The sequence below is a fragment of the Phyllobates terribilis genome, unplaced genomic scaffold (assembly GCF_046119375.1).
Source record: "Phyllobates terribilis strain yellow unplaced genomic scaffold, ASM4611937v1 Scaffold_343__1_contigs__length_2019054, whole genome shotgun sequence".
Lineage (NCBI taxonomy): Eukaryota > Metazoa > Chordata > Amphibia > Anura > Dendrobatidae > Phyllobates > Phyllobates terribilis.
In genome coordinates, this window is record NW_027363103.1 from 619,286 (window position 1) to 635,513 (window position 16,228).

Below are 16,228 nucleotides of genomic sequence, written 5' to 3' on the forward strand. Positions count from 1 at the left end.
GGGAAAACAAGGGGTCGTAGCCTCTCAATACTGGGGTTCCCAAAAGGTGGCGGACACCCAAAAGAAGCGAGCTAGCGCCACACCTGGGGGGCATCCTAGAGTTCAGGAGGGGTCTGAGTTGCTGCCCAAGGTCCCACCCCATAATATAGTGTGTTGGAGATGTCATACCCCTGGCCATATTGCCTCCCGGTGTCCCATAACCTCTGAACCAATGGACTGTAACATGGGCCGGCGTTGCTCTTATTTTGCCTACCCCGCCTGCAGCGCGGTTCGTCAACATGGCGAGGGCCCTCAGGCATGCTCAGTGTCAGTTAACGGGGCACAAGTCTCTGGACTATTGGTCTCAGGAAGTTTGGTGACCCTGATAAGGGCCACACTCCCTCATCGGCTGGTTTCTGGGAAGGTGGTGGATGTCCGGTGTATCCATGGGGACGCTAAGAACTATCCTGTGGCCCAGGTGGATGTAAACACAGACTGTGGCACCACATCTCATGAAGTGGCGGTCGTTAAGGACCTATTGCATCCCATAATAATTGGACGTTACTTTGCATTATTCTGGGAAATGTGGGGGAAAGCGGGGACACCTGGTTGCTTGGACGACAGCCAGATCGCCCCTAAGGAAACTTACCCGCAGAACATAGTAGATGAGTTTCCCATGTGTGTGCTGGTGGGCAATGAGGATGAAGTAGCATCCCCTGAGTCCAATATCCCTGAGCTGGAGGTGTCCGAGGGAAACTTTGGAACTGCCCAACTCAGGGATTTAACTCTGAAAGGGGCCTTTGAAAATGTTACTGTGTTAAATGGGGTGCCTCAGGAACCGGGGGCTGACACTCGGTTCCCTCATTTTGCTGTGAATGGGGATTTGCTGTACAGAATAACCAAGCCAAGGGGTGAGGTAATAGAACAGTTGCTGGTGCCAGGGCCCTATAGACGCAGGGTGTTAGACATGGCTCATTCTCATGTGTTGGGTGGTCACCTGGGTGCAGACAAGATTCAAGAACGGATCCTCCAAAGATTCTACTGGCCAGGTTGCTATAGAGAAATATAGAGTTATTGTCGTTCCTGCCCCACATGCCAGATAACCTCCCCAGTGGCCCACTTCCGCAGTCCCCTAGTGCCACTACCAGTCATCGAGGTTCCATTCGAACGCATAGCAATGGATCTAGTGGGGCCTCTGGTCAAGTCCGCCCAAGGGCATCAGTATATCCTGGTGGTATTAGATTATGCTACATGGTATCTGGAGGCCGTACCACTACGAAACTCCTCCACCAGGTGTATAGCCCGGGAGTTAGTCCACATGTTTTCAAGAACCGGGTTGCCTAACGAGATCCTAACAGACCAAGGAACTCCATTTATGTCGAAGGTCATGAGAGAATTGTGCAAGACACTGCAGATTGCACAACTGAGAACCTCCGTGTACTCTCCCCAGACGGACGGACTGGTAGAGAGGTTTAACAAAACCTTGAAAGCAATGTTGAGGAAAGCAGTGGAAAAGGATGGCCGAGACTGGGACTATATGTTGTTCGCCATGAGGGAAGTTCCCAAAGCTTCCACAGGTTTCTCCCCGTTTGAACCACTCTATGGACGACACCCTCAGGACTCCTGGAGGTGGAGAAAGAGTCCTGGGAAGCTGAGACCACTCCCTATAGGAGAGTGGTGGAGCACGTTGCCCAGATGCAAGAGAGGATTGCCCATGTGATGCCCATTGTGAGGGAGCACCTCCTCAAGGCACAAGAGGCACAGTCCAGGGTGTATAATAGGTCGGCCAGGGTGAGATCGTTCAACCCAGGAGATCGAGTGCTTGTGCTAGTCCCACAGTGGAGAGCAAGTTCATGGCCAAGTGGCAGGGCCCCTATGAGGTGGTAGAGAAAGTGGGGGAAGTCAACTTTAAGATCCACCAACCAGGGAAGAGGAAGCCCTACCAAATTTACCATGTTAACTTGATTAAGCCATGGCAAGATAGAGAGCCTGCGGAAGCTCCCTGTTTAGTGGCTGAGGCTGAGGCCGATGTGAAAGAGGTCAAGGTGGCAGAGGCACTGTCACATGCCCAAAAGCAACAGTGCAAAGAGTTGTTACAGCGAAATAAAGACATGTTTTCGGAGTTGCCAGGACTCACTCAGGTCATAGAGCATGAGGTTCTCACAGATCCTCATGTTCGCGTCAATCTAAAACCATACCGGATCCCCGAAGCCCGCAGAGAGGTGATCTCTAAAGAAGTAAGGCGGATGCTAAACCTGGGAGTCATTGAAGAGTCCAAAAGTGGATGGTCCAGTCCTATAGTCTTAGTGCCGAAACCAGATGGGGAATGGCGGTTTTGCAACGACTATAGGAAGCTGAAGGAGGTCTCAAAGTTCGACGCCTACCCAATGCCTAGGGTAGATGAGCTTATCGAAAGGCTAGGACCCGCTCGGTACATCACCACTCTGGACCTCACCAAAGGATATTGGCAAATTCCCCTGTCCAAAGAGGCTAAGGAGAAGACTGCCTTCTCGACGCCAATACGTCAGGATGCCGTTTGGGTTGAAGGGAGCTCCGGCCACCTTCCAGAGAGCCATGGACCGGATCTTAGCACCCCACAAACAGTATGCAGCGGCCTACCTAGATGCTATCGTCATATTTAGCCAGGACTGGGAAAGTCATCTGGACAAAGTTCAAGCCATACTTGATGCCCTAAGGAAGGCGGGCTTTACTATCAACCCGAAGAAATGTGCCATGGGGATGGAGGAAGCCAAGTACCTAGGGTACGTGGTTGGTAGAGGGGAAATAAAACCACAAATAAATAAGGTCGAGGCGATCTTGAACTGGCCACAGCCCCTCTCGAAGAAGCAGGTCAGGGCGTTTCTAGGCATTGTGGGCTACTATCGAAGATTTGTCCCTAACTTTGCCCTGATAGCAGCCCCACTGATGGATCTTCTGAAAGGGATGAAGTCAGCTATGGCCAAGTGGTCCCCGGAAGCAGAAGCGACCTGCCAGGAATTGAAACTGGTCCTCTGTAAACAACCAGTCTTGGTGGCACCCAGCTTCTCCAAGGAGTTTGTGGTCCAGATGGATGCATCGGATGTCGGGCTGGGAGCAGTCTTGTCCCAGGAGATTAACGGAGAAGAACACCCTGTAAAATACCTCAGTCTGAAGCTCTCCGCTTGTGAGAAGGACTACTCCATTGTAGAAAAAGAATGTTTGGCCATTAAGTGGGCGTTAGACACTCTGAGGTATTACCTATTAGGTAGAAGGTTCAGGTTAGTGTCAGACCATGCCCCATTGAGGTGGATGCGAGAAAAGAAGGGAAACAATGCCAGAGTGACTAGGTGGTTCCTGGCTCTACAAGATTTTAGTTTCCGGGTAGAGCATAGGCCTGGGAAACAACATGGGAATGCCGCTGCCTTGTCAAGGATTTATTGTATGGTGACAGAAGGTGCCAAGCCCTACGGCTTTGGACAGAGGGGGGGTGTATGTAAGGTTGCTGCCGGACAGATCGTGGACGGGAGGTATGTGTCCTCGAAGTGCCATGCTTCGGTGATGTAGGATCCGGAGAAGCAGGCTCCAGCACACATAGTGCTGAGAGGAATTTAATGGGTCCGGATTACAGGGCCGGGTTTTATGAGCAGCTGAAAGAGCTGGGGGGAACAGCTGCTCACTTACCTCCAGTCCGGTCTTGGAAGGCTAATTTAAGACAGCTGCACCTGTCTCTGTCTGTCTGTGTTTGCTGGGCAAGGTGAGCAGACCTTGCAGGTGCTTCTTAGACTCTGCAGGAGGCAGAGAAAAGCACCTTGTTTAAACGGCTGAAGCCGTGCTGCATGGACTTGTTATTTTGAGCTTTGTTCTGTTATTCCTTTTTGTGCCAGGAAAAGGCTGTAACTTTTGTTTCTTAACTGGTGTATGGACACTAAAATAAGGCACCAGTTTGTTTGAACCCGTGGACTGCATCACTGTGTGAACCTGTGCCTACCTCCAACGCGGCTCAGTGAGTACAAATCCCTACACTATCTATCTATCTATTTATCTATCTATCCATCTATCTATCCATCTATTTATTCATCTATCCATCTATCTATCCATCCATCATACATGGATAGATAGAAAGATAGATACATATATGGATAGATAGATGGATAGATAGATATGAAATAGAGTATATAAGGATAGATAGATGATAGATAATCCTATGATATGATAGGTTTGATCGTGCATTTCCAATGTCTCTTACCACTGCTGCCATGATAGAGCATTTTCTACACTTTCTCGGTTCCCTCTTCCATTGCTGGAGGCTAACTTCTGCCGCATGAAATACAGTGGTGGCCAAAAGTATTGGCACCCCGGCAATTCTGTCAGATAATACTCAGTTTCTTCCTGAAAATGATTGCAATCACAAATTCTTTGGTATTATTATCTTCATTTAATTTGTCTTCAATGAAAAAACACAAATAGAATTGTCCTAAAGCCAAATTGGATATAATTCCACATCAAACCTAAAAAAGGGGATGGACAAAAGTATTGGCACTGTTTGAAAAATCATGTGATGCTTCTCTAATTCGTGTAATTAACAGCACCTGTAACTTACCTGTGGCACCTAACAGGTGTTGGCAATAACTAAATCACACTTGCAGCCAGTTAACATGGATTAAAGTTGACTCAACCTCTGTCCTGTGTCCTTGTGTATACCACATTGAGCATGGAGAAAAGAAAGAAGACCAAAGAATTGTCTGAGGACTTGTGAAACCAAATTGTGAGGAAGCATGAGCAATCTGAAGGCTACAAGTCCGTCTCCAAAGACCTGAATGTTCCTGTGTCTTCCGTGCGCAGTGTCATCAAGAAATTTAAAGCCCATGGCACTGTGGCTAACCTCCCTACATGTGGACGGAAAAGAAAAATTGACGAGAGATTTCAACGCAAGATTGTGCGGATGGTGGATAAAGAACCTCGACTAACATCCAAACAAGTTCATGCTGCCCTGCAGTCTGAGGGTACAACAGTGTCAACCCGTACTATCCGTCGGCGTCTGAATGAAAAGGGACTGTATGGTAGGATACCCAGGAAGACCCCACTTCTTATCCCGAGACATAAAAAAGCCAGGCTGGAGTTTGCCAAAACTTACCTGATAAAGCCTGGAACTGGAAGTGCATTGAGGTGAAGGTGAAGAGGTATTGGGAATCCTGCAGAAAATACCTGTGTGAATTGCGTGAAGAGGTATTGGGAATCCTGCAGAAAATACCTGTGTGAATTGCGTGAAGAGGTATTGGGAATCCTGCAGAAAATACCTGTGTGAATTGCGTGAAGAGGTATTGGGAATCCTGCAGAAAATACCTGTGTGAATTGCGGTGAGTGCTGCATTGTGATCTGCTGAGTGCTTTTCTACCTGTTTAGATTTATTGGGCTTTTTAAAATCTATTTTCTCACTACAGTTTTAGTTTCTTAGTTTACTACCTGTGTATTTAAAGGTTAACTACATTGCACTAAAATCCTGAGGTGTAGATTTACTCACAAGGGGTTAATTAAGGGGAAGGGGTCATAATTAAGGGTTTATAAGGGGCAGCTGGTTGGGCATAAAGTCCTTTGGAAGTGCATTGAGGTGAAGGGTACATTGCTGGAAAAGGAAAAAAAAAAACACTTTAAATCTCTTAGTTTGCGAGTGTGAACGAGCTGCGTGTGTCCGGAGCGTAAGTGCGAACGAAAGTAAGTGTGTGACTTGTTTTTCAGTGACTTTGGATTCAGGGAGTTTGGAAGGGAGGACTTAGGACTGAATTGCTGACTGTATTTCATTCTTTCTTTACTTTACTTTTTACTTAATTAATCCACCTGACCTACTTAGCTGATTCCCCCGTCCATACTTGATACTTAATTGATCCCCCGTCCATACTTAACTGATCCCCTGCCAATATCTAATTGATACACTTGCACATCCCTAATTGATCCCCGTCCATACACCTATATATAAATAATTGTGTTTTGTACTTGTATATATATACTGACTGTATCCCCATATTTAGAATGACGTCCATGTTGGACGGAGCCGTGCAGTGTACATCTTGCGCAATGTATGCATTCCGTGAGCACCCACTCGAGGATCCATACTGCTGCGAGAGATGTGAGCATATCGTGCACTTGGAAGCCCAAATTCTGGATCTAAGTGCTCAGATAGCGGTACTGAGGAGCATCGACAACATAGAACAGAGTTTGCTGCTCACCGAGCAGACACTCAATGGGTCAATACTGGGGGTGGAGCATAGAGGGGAAGTGCAGGCTGAACAGGCAGGGAGCTGGATAACAGTAAGGAGGGATAGAGGGAAGAAGTATAGGAAGGATGGTTCAGAACCGGCATTATTGGAGCATGACAGATCCTCTGACCGCCGGGGGAGTGTATGCTCCAGTAATGAGGGGGAGGGGGGAAGTGTAGGGCAGGCAAGACAGGTTCTGGTAGTGGGTGACTCTATTATTAGGGGGACAGACAGGGCAATCTGTCACAAAGACCGGGATCGCCGAACGGTGTGCTGCCTCCCTGGCGCTCGAGTCCGGCACATCGCGGATCGGGTTGACAGGTTACTGGGTGGGGCTGGCGAAGACCCAGCGGTCATGGTCCACATCGGCACCAATGACAAAGTGAGTGGTAGATGGAGGGTCCTTAAAAATGATTTCAGGGACCTAGGTAGGAAGCTTAGGGCAAGGACCTCCAAGGTAGTTTTCTCAGAAATACTACCAATCCCGCGAGCCACACAGGAGCGCCAACAGGAAGTTAGGGAGGTGAATAAGTGGCTAAAGAGTTGGTGCAAGGCAGAAGGGTTTGGGTTCATGGAGAACTGGGCCGACTTCGCGGTCATATACAGGCTCTACCGTAGGGACGGGCTGCACCTCAATGGGGAGGGTGCAGCGGTGCTGGGGAAGAAGATAGCTAATAGGTTGGAGGAGTTTTTAAACTAGAGACGGGGGGGGGAACCAAGGAAATAGGTGGGATGTGAGGCAAGCAAGGGGGAAGGGGAGAAGTGAATATAATGAGGGTGGAGAGGGGGGTGGGGATAGTACAGTTAGATCGTTAGAGAAGAATAGGATGCTAAATAACCCCAAAGTTTTATCTTGCATGCTGACCAACGCAAGAAGCCTGACCAATAAGGCGGATGAGCTGCGGGCGCTTATATGGGAGGAGAGGTATGACATCGTAGGTATAACAGAGACTTGGCTAGACGATAGCTACGACTGGGCGGTAAATTTATTAGATTATAGTTTATTTAGAAGGGACCGGAAACAGGGGAAAGGCGGAGGAGTCTGCTTATATGTAAAGTCATGTCTAAAACCCAGACTAAGGGAAGATATAGGAGAGGGAGAAGAGGGGGTCGAGTCCATGTGGGTAGAGATAGAGGGAACTAAAAATAATAATAAAATATTACTGGGGGTCTGCTATAAGCCACCCAATATAACAGAGGAGAATGAGAATCTGCTATTAGGACAAATAGACAAAGTAGCAAAACATAATGAAGTGATTGTAATGGGGAATTTCAACTACCCGGATATTGACTGGGAAACAGAAACCTGTAGATCTCAGAAAGGAAAAAGGTTCTTGACAAATATTAAGGATAATTATCTCTCCCAACTAGTGCAGGAACCAACGAGAGGGAAGGCCGTGTTGAACTTAATATTGACTAATAGGCCTGATAGAATAACTGAGGTACAGATAGGGGGGCACCTAGGTAATAGCGACCATAATATTATCGACTTCAAAATGCCCTTCAGTAGGGTTATCAATAAGGGAACAACAAAAACATTAAACTTTAGGAGGGCGAAGTTTGATCAGCTGAAAGAAAGCCTTCAACTTATTGACTGGGACAAAGTTCTTAATCAAAGGAATACGAATAGTAAATGGGAAACCTTCAAAAGAATTCTGAATACTCAGTGCGAGAGGTATATACCGTATGGGAATAAAAGGGCCAGAAATAAGAGGAAACCAATATGGTTGAACAAGAACGTAAAAGGGGCGTTAAATAGCAAAAAAGAGGCATTCAAGAGATTAAAACAGGAAAACAGTAAGGAGGCACTAATGTGTTACAAGGAAAAAACGAGAACCTGCAAAAAACAAATAAAAATAGCGAAGGAGGAAACAGAGAGACGTATTGCTAGGGAAAGTAGATCAAATCCCAAACTGTTCTTTACGTATATAAATAGTAAAAGGATTAAATCGGATAATATTGGACCGATAAAAAGTGAGGAAGGCAAAATCATAGAGAAAGATGAGGATAAAGCTAATCTATTAAATAATTTTTTTTAGACAACTTTCACAAAGGAAATCAAACTAACAGGAGAAATGAGAAGTGACAAACTTAATCCTCCACTAAGTATGACAAATCTAACCCAAGCTGGGGTACAGAAACGCCTCAGTAACATTAAAATAAACAAATCACCAGAACCTGATGGCATACACCCACGGGTACTAAGGGAACTAAGTAATGTGATAGACAGACCGTTATATCTTATATTTAAGACTGGGTCTGTGCCACTTGATTGGCGACAGGCGAATGTAGTGCCAATATTCAAAAAGGGAGCGAAAAGTGACGCCGGAAACTATCGGCCGGTGAGTCTGACGTCCGTTGTGGGCAAAATTTTTGAAAGCTTCATTAAAGAGGCAATTACGGAGCATCTTGATGCTAATAATCTTTTAATCCCGAACCAACATGGATTCATGAGGAATCGCTCCTGCCAAACAAACCTGATTGACTTCTACGAGGAGATTAGCTCTCGAGTAGATCAGGGGGAACCAGTGGATGTCGTGTATCTCGACTTCTCAAAAGCTTTCGATAGCGTGCCACATAATAGGTTGGTATACAAAATGAGAATGATGGGGCTGGGGGAAAATGTCTGCAAGTGGGTAGCTAACTGGCTAAGGGATAGAAGGCAGAGGGTGGTTATAAATGGAATATACTCAGATTGGGTAAGCGTCACTAGAGGGGTTCTTTACGGTAAGAGCAGTGAGAATATGGAATTCACAGAGTGAGGAGACGGTGATGTCAGATTCACTACACCAGTTCAAGCGGGGACTGGATGCATTTCTAGATACCAGGCAGATTTCAGCATATACTTAAAAATAAAATAAAATAGTAAGTTGATACAGGGATTTATTCTGACTGCTGGTTTCAGAGTCAGGAGGGAATTTTTCCTCAGGTGAAGATTGGCCAAATCATTTGGGGTTTTTGCCCTCCTCTGGATCAACTTTACCAATTACAGAACTAACAGGTCGAACTTGATGGACGCAAGTCTTTATTCGGCTTTACTAACTATGTTTACAAACTATGTTACTATGTTTTGGAAGAATGTTCTCTGGTCAGATGAGACAAAAGTCGAGCTTTTTGGGAAAAACCATCAGGAGTGTACAGGAAAAAAAAAGAGGCATTCAAAGAAAAGAACATGGTCCCTACAGTCAAACATGGCGGAGGTTCCCTGATGTTTTGGGGTTGCTTTGCTGCCTCTGGCACTGGACTGCTTGACAGTGTGCATGGCATTATGAAGTCTGAAGACTACCAACAAATTTTGCAGCATAATGTAGGGCCCAGTGTGAGAAAGCTGGGTCGCCCTTAGAGGTCATGGGTCTTCCAGCAGGACAATGACCCAAAACACACTTCCAAAAGCACTATAAAATGGTTTTAGAGAAAGCACTGGAGACTTCTAAGGTGGCCAGCAATGAGTCCAGACCTGAATCCCATAGAACACCTGTGGAGAGATCACAAAATGGCAGTTTGGAGAAGGCACCCTTCAAATATCAGGGACCTGGAGCAGTTTGCCAAAGAAGAATGGTCTACAATTCCAGCAGAGCATTGTAAGAAACTCATTGATGGTTACCGGAAGTGGCTGTTCGCAGTTATTTTGGCTAAAGGTTGTGCAACCAAGTATTAGGCTGAGGGTGCCAATACTTTTGTCTGGCCCATTTTTGGAGTTTTGTGTGAAATGATCAATGATTTGATTTTTGCTTCATTCTCTTTTGTGTTTTTTCCTTGCAAGCATATTAAATGAAGATAATAATACCAAAGAATTTGTGATTGCAATCATTTTCAGGAAGAAACTGAGTATTATCTGATAGAATTGCAGGGGTGCCAATACTTTTGGCCACCACTGTAATAAGTGAGCTGTCATTTATTCATAAGACGTTCTATTCTTCAGAGCTGAGACTGTAAAATAAAAAGTGAACAATAAAATATCTGATGACTGTTCTTTCACTGTGAGTAAGAAACAGATAATAAAATTAAAGGAAAAATAACTGAGGGGAGAACCCTGCAGGTTTATTGTCCTTCTATAGCTGTATGGTGGCAGGATGGTGACACTGCTGGAGTCCTGGTGAGGATCTGCATGATATTCATTTCTGTTGACTTTTTATTGCCAACATATTCTGCAGTGATGTACATATAGTCCCTTCCCACAATGCGGTACACATGAGGGACAATTTCATATTAAGCCAAGTAACCTATGATGTCAAGGTCTCATATTTACAAGGTGCTTATTGGCAATCTGAGCCGGCGAATGGCTCTGTGTCCGTATATTCGCTATATACTGCCCGCAATATCTTGTAGAAAGCTCACAGTGACTAAAATGTATAAATAGTTCTCTTTGGAGAATTTAATTAGATCCATTCATACCTTACCTTATAATGAGGACTTAAAGGGCTTTTATAACTAGGTAAAACAAGCTTAACGGGACTGTCCAGGACTTATATATTAATGACCGATTTTAGGATAAGTCATCAACAGGGTGGGACTGGGCTGGCGGGGTACCCTTCTGCAGAGGAGAGGGGGAGAAGAGAATGAAAAAATAAAAAAACCTGCGGTTTTAAGGGGCACGGGCCCTTTAAAAGCGCAGGCACAGTGTATGCAGGGACGCGCGCACGCGGCGTTCATTACCTGAACCGCCGCGACACACGTCCCAGTGAAGCAGCTGAAGCTGCGCGTCTCCCTTCCCCGGCCGGCGTATGACGTCACCGGAGAAGGAGGACACCGCACGGGAGAGCAGGAAGGTAAGAGGTGTCTGTGTGTATATGAGTGGATGCAGAATGGGATGGGCCCCTGGCTGGACACACAAGGGGGGGCCCGGCTAGACACACAAGGGGGGACCCTGGCTGGACACACAAGGGGGGGCCCGGATGGACACACAAGGGGGGCCTTGCTGGACACACAAGGGGGAGCCCTGGCTGGACACACAAGGGGGAGCCCTGGCTGGACACACAAGGGGGAGCCCTGACTGGACACACAAGGGGGAGCCCTGACTGGACACACAAGAGGGAACCCTGGCTGGACACACAAGGGGGAGCCCTGGCTGGACACACAAGGGGGAGCCCTGGCTGGACACACAAGGGGGAGCCCTGACTGGACACACAAGGGGGAGCCCTGGCTGGACACACAAGGGGGGAGCTGGATGGACACACAAGGGGGAACCCTGGCTGGACCCACAAGGGGGAGCCCTGGCTGGACACACAAGGGGAAGCCCTGACTGGACACACAAGAGGGAACCCTGGCTGGACACACAAGGGGGAACCCTGGCTGGACACACAAGGGGGAACACTGGCTGGACACACAAGGGTGAGAGCCTGGCTGGACACACAAGGGGGAACCCTGGCTGGACACACAAGGGGGGGAGCCTGGCTGGACACATAAGGGGGAGCCTGGCTGGACACATGGGAAAGGGTGGGCAGGATGGCTATATGGTGGGGCAGGCTGGACACATGGAGGCCAGGATGGATATGTGAGGGGGATGGATATATGGGGGGGCCGGATATATGGGGGGCGGGGCAGGCTGGACACATGATGGCCAGGATGGATATGTGGGGGGCAGGCTGGACACATGGGGGGCTAGGATAGATATGTGGAGGGGCAGGCTCGATACACGTGGGCTAGGATAAATATATGGAGGGGCCACGCTGGACATATGGGGGCCAGTATGGATATATGGGGGGGTGTCAGGATGGATATATGCAGGGGGGAAGGGCAGGATGGATATATGAGGGGGCAGGCTGGACACATGGAGGCCAGGATGGATATATGGGGGGCAGGCTGGAAACATGGAGGCCAGGATGGATATATTGTGGGGGGCAGGCTGGACACATGGAGGCCAGGAAGGATATGTAGGGGGGGCATGCTGGACACATGGAGGCCAGGATGGATATATGGGGGGCAGGCTTGACACATGGGGCTTTAGGACAGATATATGGGAGGGGGCAGGCTGGACACATGGAGGCCAGGACAGATATATGGGGGGGCAGGCTGGAAACATGGAGGCCAGGATGGATATGTGGGGGGGCAGGCTGGACACATGGAGGCCAGGATGGATATATGGGGGTAACAGGAGGGCCACATGGGGGACTAGGATGGGTATATGGGAGGGGGCAGGCTCGATACACGTGGGCTAGGATAAATATATGGAGGGGTCACACTGGACATATGGGGGCCAGAAGGGATATATGGGGGGTGTCAGGATGGATATATGCAGGGAAGGGGGGGCCAGGATGGATATATGGGGGTGCCAGGCTGAACAAGGGACTTAATTACTGTTTGGGGCCAGATTGAGGAACATACTTTATTAGTTTATGGTGGCCAGTGAGGAACATTATTATTTTAGAGTCCAATTAGAGACATTATTACTTCTGTAATATAATTTACTTTTTAGGAAATTGTTTTCCATGGGATAGGACAAAAGCGGGCTCCTGTTACTGTGCAGGGCGGCACTATATCGCTTTTTTTCTTCAACTGGTGTAGTGTAGAAGTCGGGGGGTGGAGTGGGAATATTCCCTAGAAGAGATCAGTTATTGATAACTGTGTGTTATTTTCTGCAGAGATGATTCCTGGCTGGAAGAAGTGATGGCCGTCTGTGCCAGATGAAGAAGAAAAGCGAAGATGAAGGACTTCACCTAGAGACGTCACTGGTGAGTCAGTGTATTACATGTGACTCGCCCCCTGGGCCGTGGGGCACTCGGATCCGGGCAATAGGGAGACGATGGGGGTAGTAGTGGCGACCCGGTTCCGTGGCTCAGGGTGGTCAGGCCAATGGTAGTCTGCTATGTTCTGCTGATAATGTCCGACTACGCCACCCGTGGATTGCGGTTATTAGGAACCGCCGCTGCATGCAGACCGCTGGGGCTGATGAGGTGTGCAGCTAGGGTAGTGTGACTCTCCACGGGAAGAGTGCGGCCCCAGGGCAGTATAATGGATGTTGGGAGTGATGGTAGTGGGAGTCCCAGTGCTGATTGTGCTGGAGGAGCAAGGAGCACACAGACAACAGGTTGCAGTCCAGGGTCTTTACTAAACAGGTAAACTGACCCACAAACAGTCCCGGCTAGGAGGGGACCTGGATGTCTGAGAGCAACGGGGAAATTGGCCCTGGTCAGGGTGAGGGTGTAGGCCTACCGTGCTTTCTGCGCTCCTTCTGGCTATCTCCTCCTGATAGGGTAACAGCCCACGTTTCCGAGCTTTCCGTGTTTTCTCGCCTGTATGGCCTGCGACGTGGGTTCCTTTCTGCTCCCAGCCTTGTATGGCTTTACTGGTCCCTTCTGTTGTGGCAGGGCCTCCAGGCTTCTTAGGCCAAGGAATATACAGTCCCTTGCGGACTGGTTCTCTGCTGGGGGATGTGGAATCCTTCCAGCCTCAGACACCAAAGTCTGGTAGATTAAGTCTGTTATCTGCCAAGACAGGCTTGCTTCGCCTCTTGTCTCTGGCTTGTGGCTCTCCTCCTGCCACACTTCCTCTTAGGTGCAGTGCAACTGTCTGTCCCTGCTCTGCTGAGACACGTCTCAGTCCTGAGACAGGTCATCTGGGTTCTCTCTAACCCTGCCCCCAGCACCAGCTTTTATAGGGGCAGCCTGCTCCCCCTACTGGCCTGAGACAGGAGGCATTGCATGCTAATGTTCCCCTGACTAGAGAACCTCCCCCCTGCTCTCAGACACAGCTTTAATTACACTTGTGGCATCCAGGCCAGGGTGACACATTCCCCCCTAGTGAAATTTAGTACTCCGGGACTAAACAGTAAACAAAGACAATATGCATAACAATAAAACATTAATAGACAGACGACGCACAAATTGAGTTCTTAAGGTCACAGTGTGGCCTGTGACCGGGTGTCCATATCACCAGCACAACGGGGAGCCTTAACCAGGTGGGGGTCTGTCCTACCCCAAGTCCTTCACAGTCTTAGTTCATTCCTGGGTTAGGCTCTGAACGCAGTCCATACAAGGTCCCGGTTATAAAAAGTCCATAACCTGTGAGTCCTTACGGTAGCTGCAAGAAACTGAAACAGAGTATTACCAAACATGCATGTAACTTTGCAAACAATTCAACATTTGGCAACAGGGTTATTTACAATTTTAGTACACTCTATATTCTCCAGCGAGCGGGTATCTGTCCCTTTGTGCTCCTGGTTGACCTACGTAGCCCACTGTCTGGTGGTGGACTGACTTGGCTTTCCCCACTAGCGTTAGGGGTGCAGCTACCAGCTGGGTGTACAGGTAGGGCAGGCAGCTGTCTGCGGGTCCTTTGGCTTCCCGCAGGCATGGCAGGCTCACTGTCAGCAGAGGGTTGACTCTCCTGGGCTGCTGGTACAGGCTCTTCTGCCTCTGGAACTGCTTTCTCCTCTTCACCTTCCGGCTCTGGTGTTGGTTGTTGCTGTGCCGGTTGCAGGAAATGCAGGACAGGTACCACTATGGCATCATTTATGCGAGTCCAGGACTGAAGAAACTCTCCGAGAACGGTGCTGATCATTTCTTCCTTGTCCTCTGCGGGTTCAAGGTCACTCTGATCCTCTTCTGCACTACGGAGTTGCTCGGGGCACCTTTTGAGATGGTCTCTGGAGACGACACTAGTGGTTTCTCCTCCGTCCTTGGTGATTACGCACACCTTTGGGTTGTCGTGGTCAGACTGCAGTATGGTGTAGGGTTCCCTTTCCCACTGGTCGTCCAACTTATGTAGCCTTCTTTTTTGCTTTAGGACTTGCTCACCAGGTTCTAGGGGACTAGCAGGGGCGTGTTGATTGAAGAGTCTTTCTTGCTTCTCTCTCACCTGGGCCAGGCTCTTCTCCACACTCTCCTGTACCTTCTTGTACTGCAGTTGCCTTTCCGTATCCCAGTCCGCATCCGGGGAGGTGTCCTCAGGTATTAGGACTCCCATCTCCAGGTCTACGGGCAGCTTTCCTGGTCTAGCTCGCATCAGGTAAGCCGGGGTGCAGTTTGTAGCATTCACAGGGATATTGTTGTATAGGTCTATCAGGTCCGGCAGTTTTTCTGGCCACAGGCTGCGTTCCTCCAGGGGCAACGTTTTCAGGAGATCAATGACTATATTGTTCATCTTCTCACACATCCCGTTGGTTTGGGGGTGGTAAGGCGTTGTACGAATCTTCTTACAGCCATAGAGGTTGCAGAACTCCTGGAAGATTTCAGCCTCGAACGCTGGACCCTGGTCTGTCAGGACCTGTTCCGGATACCCGTGCGGACGGCAGAAATATTGCTGGAAGGCTCTGGCCGCTGTTTGGGCTGTCAAGTCCTTTACCGGGACCACCACTAGAAAACGGGAATAGTGGTCCACGATTGTCAGGGCATAGATGTATCCTGACCGGCTGGGAGCCAATTTGACATGGTCCAGAGCTACCAGCTCAAGAGGCTGCGTGGTGATGATGGGCCTCAAGGGTGTCTTCTGGCTGGCACGGTCCTTCCTCCTTAGGTGACAAGGGCCACAGTCTCTGCACCATTTTTCTACAGCTCCTCTCATGCCGACCCAAAAGAATCTTCCTCTTAGTAGGAACTCCAGTTTCTTCCAACCGAAGGGTCCCGCTCTGTCATGGTAAGCCCCCAGGACCATAGCTGCATCCCTCCTTGGGACCACGACTTGCCAGGTCAGCTCGTGCGTCCGGTGGTTGACAATCCTTCTGCACAACTTGCCTTCGTAGAGGAACAGCTTGCTCTTCTCCTTCCATAGCTGCTTGGCTTCCTCTGGGGCATCTGGATCTAAGCGGGCGTCTTCCCGGGTCAGCAGATCTTTCACCAGGCGGACTGCAGGGTCACTATCTTGGGTCTCGGCCCAGCTGTGGTGAGGTAGGGGATTCATCATCACAGTTGTTAGATCCTCCTCCTTCACGCGGTGAGAGTGTTGAGCGGCTCCATACCGGTGAAACGCGGGGAGTTCTACCTCCTCCAGCTCTTCTGGGTCTTCGTCACCTTCAGGTAAGTGAGGCATCCTTGATAGGGCGTCCGCGTTGGAGTTGGTTTTGCCTGCCCGGTACTTGA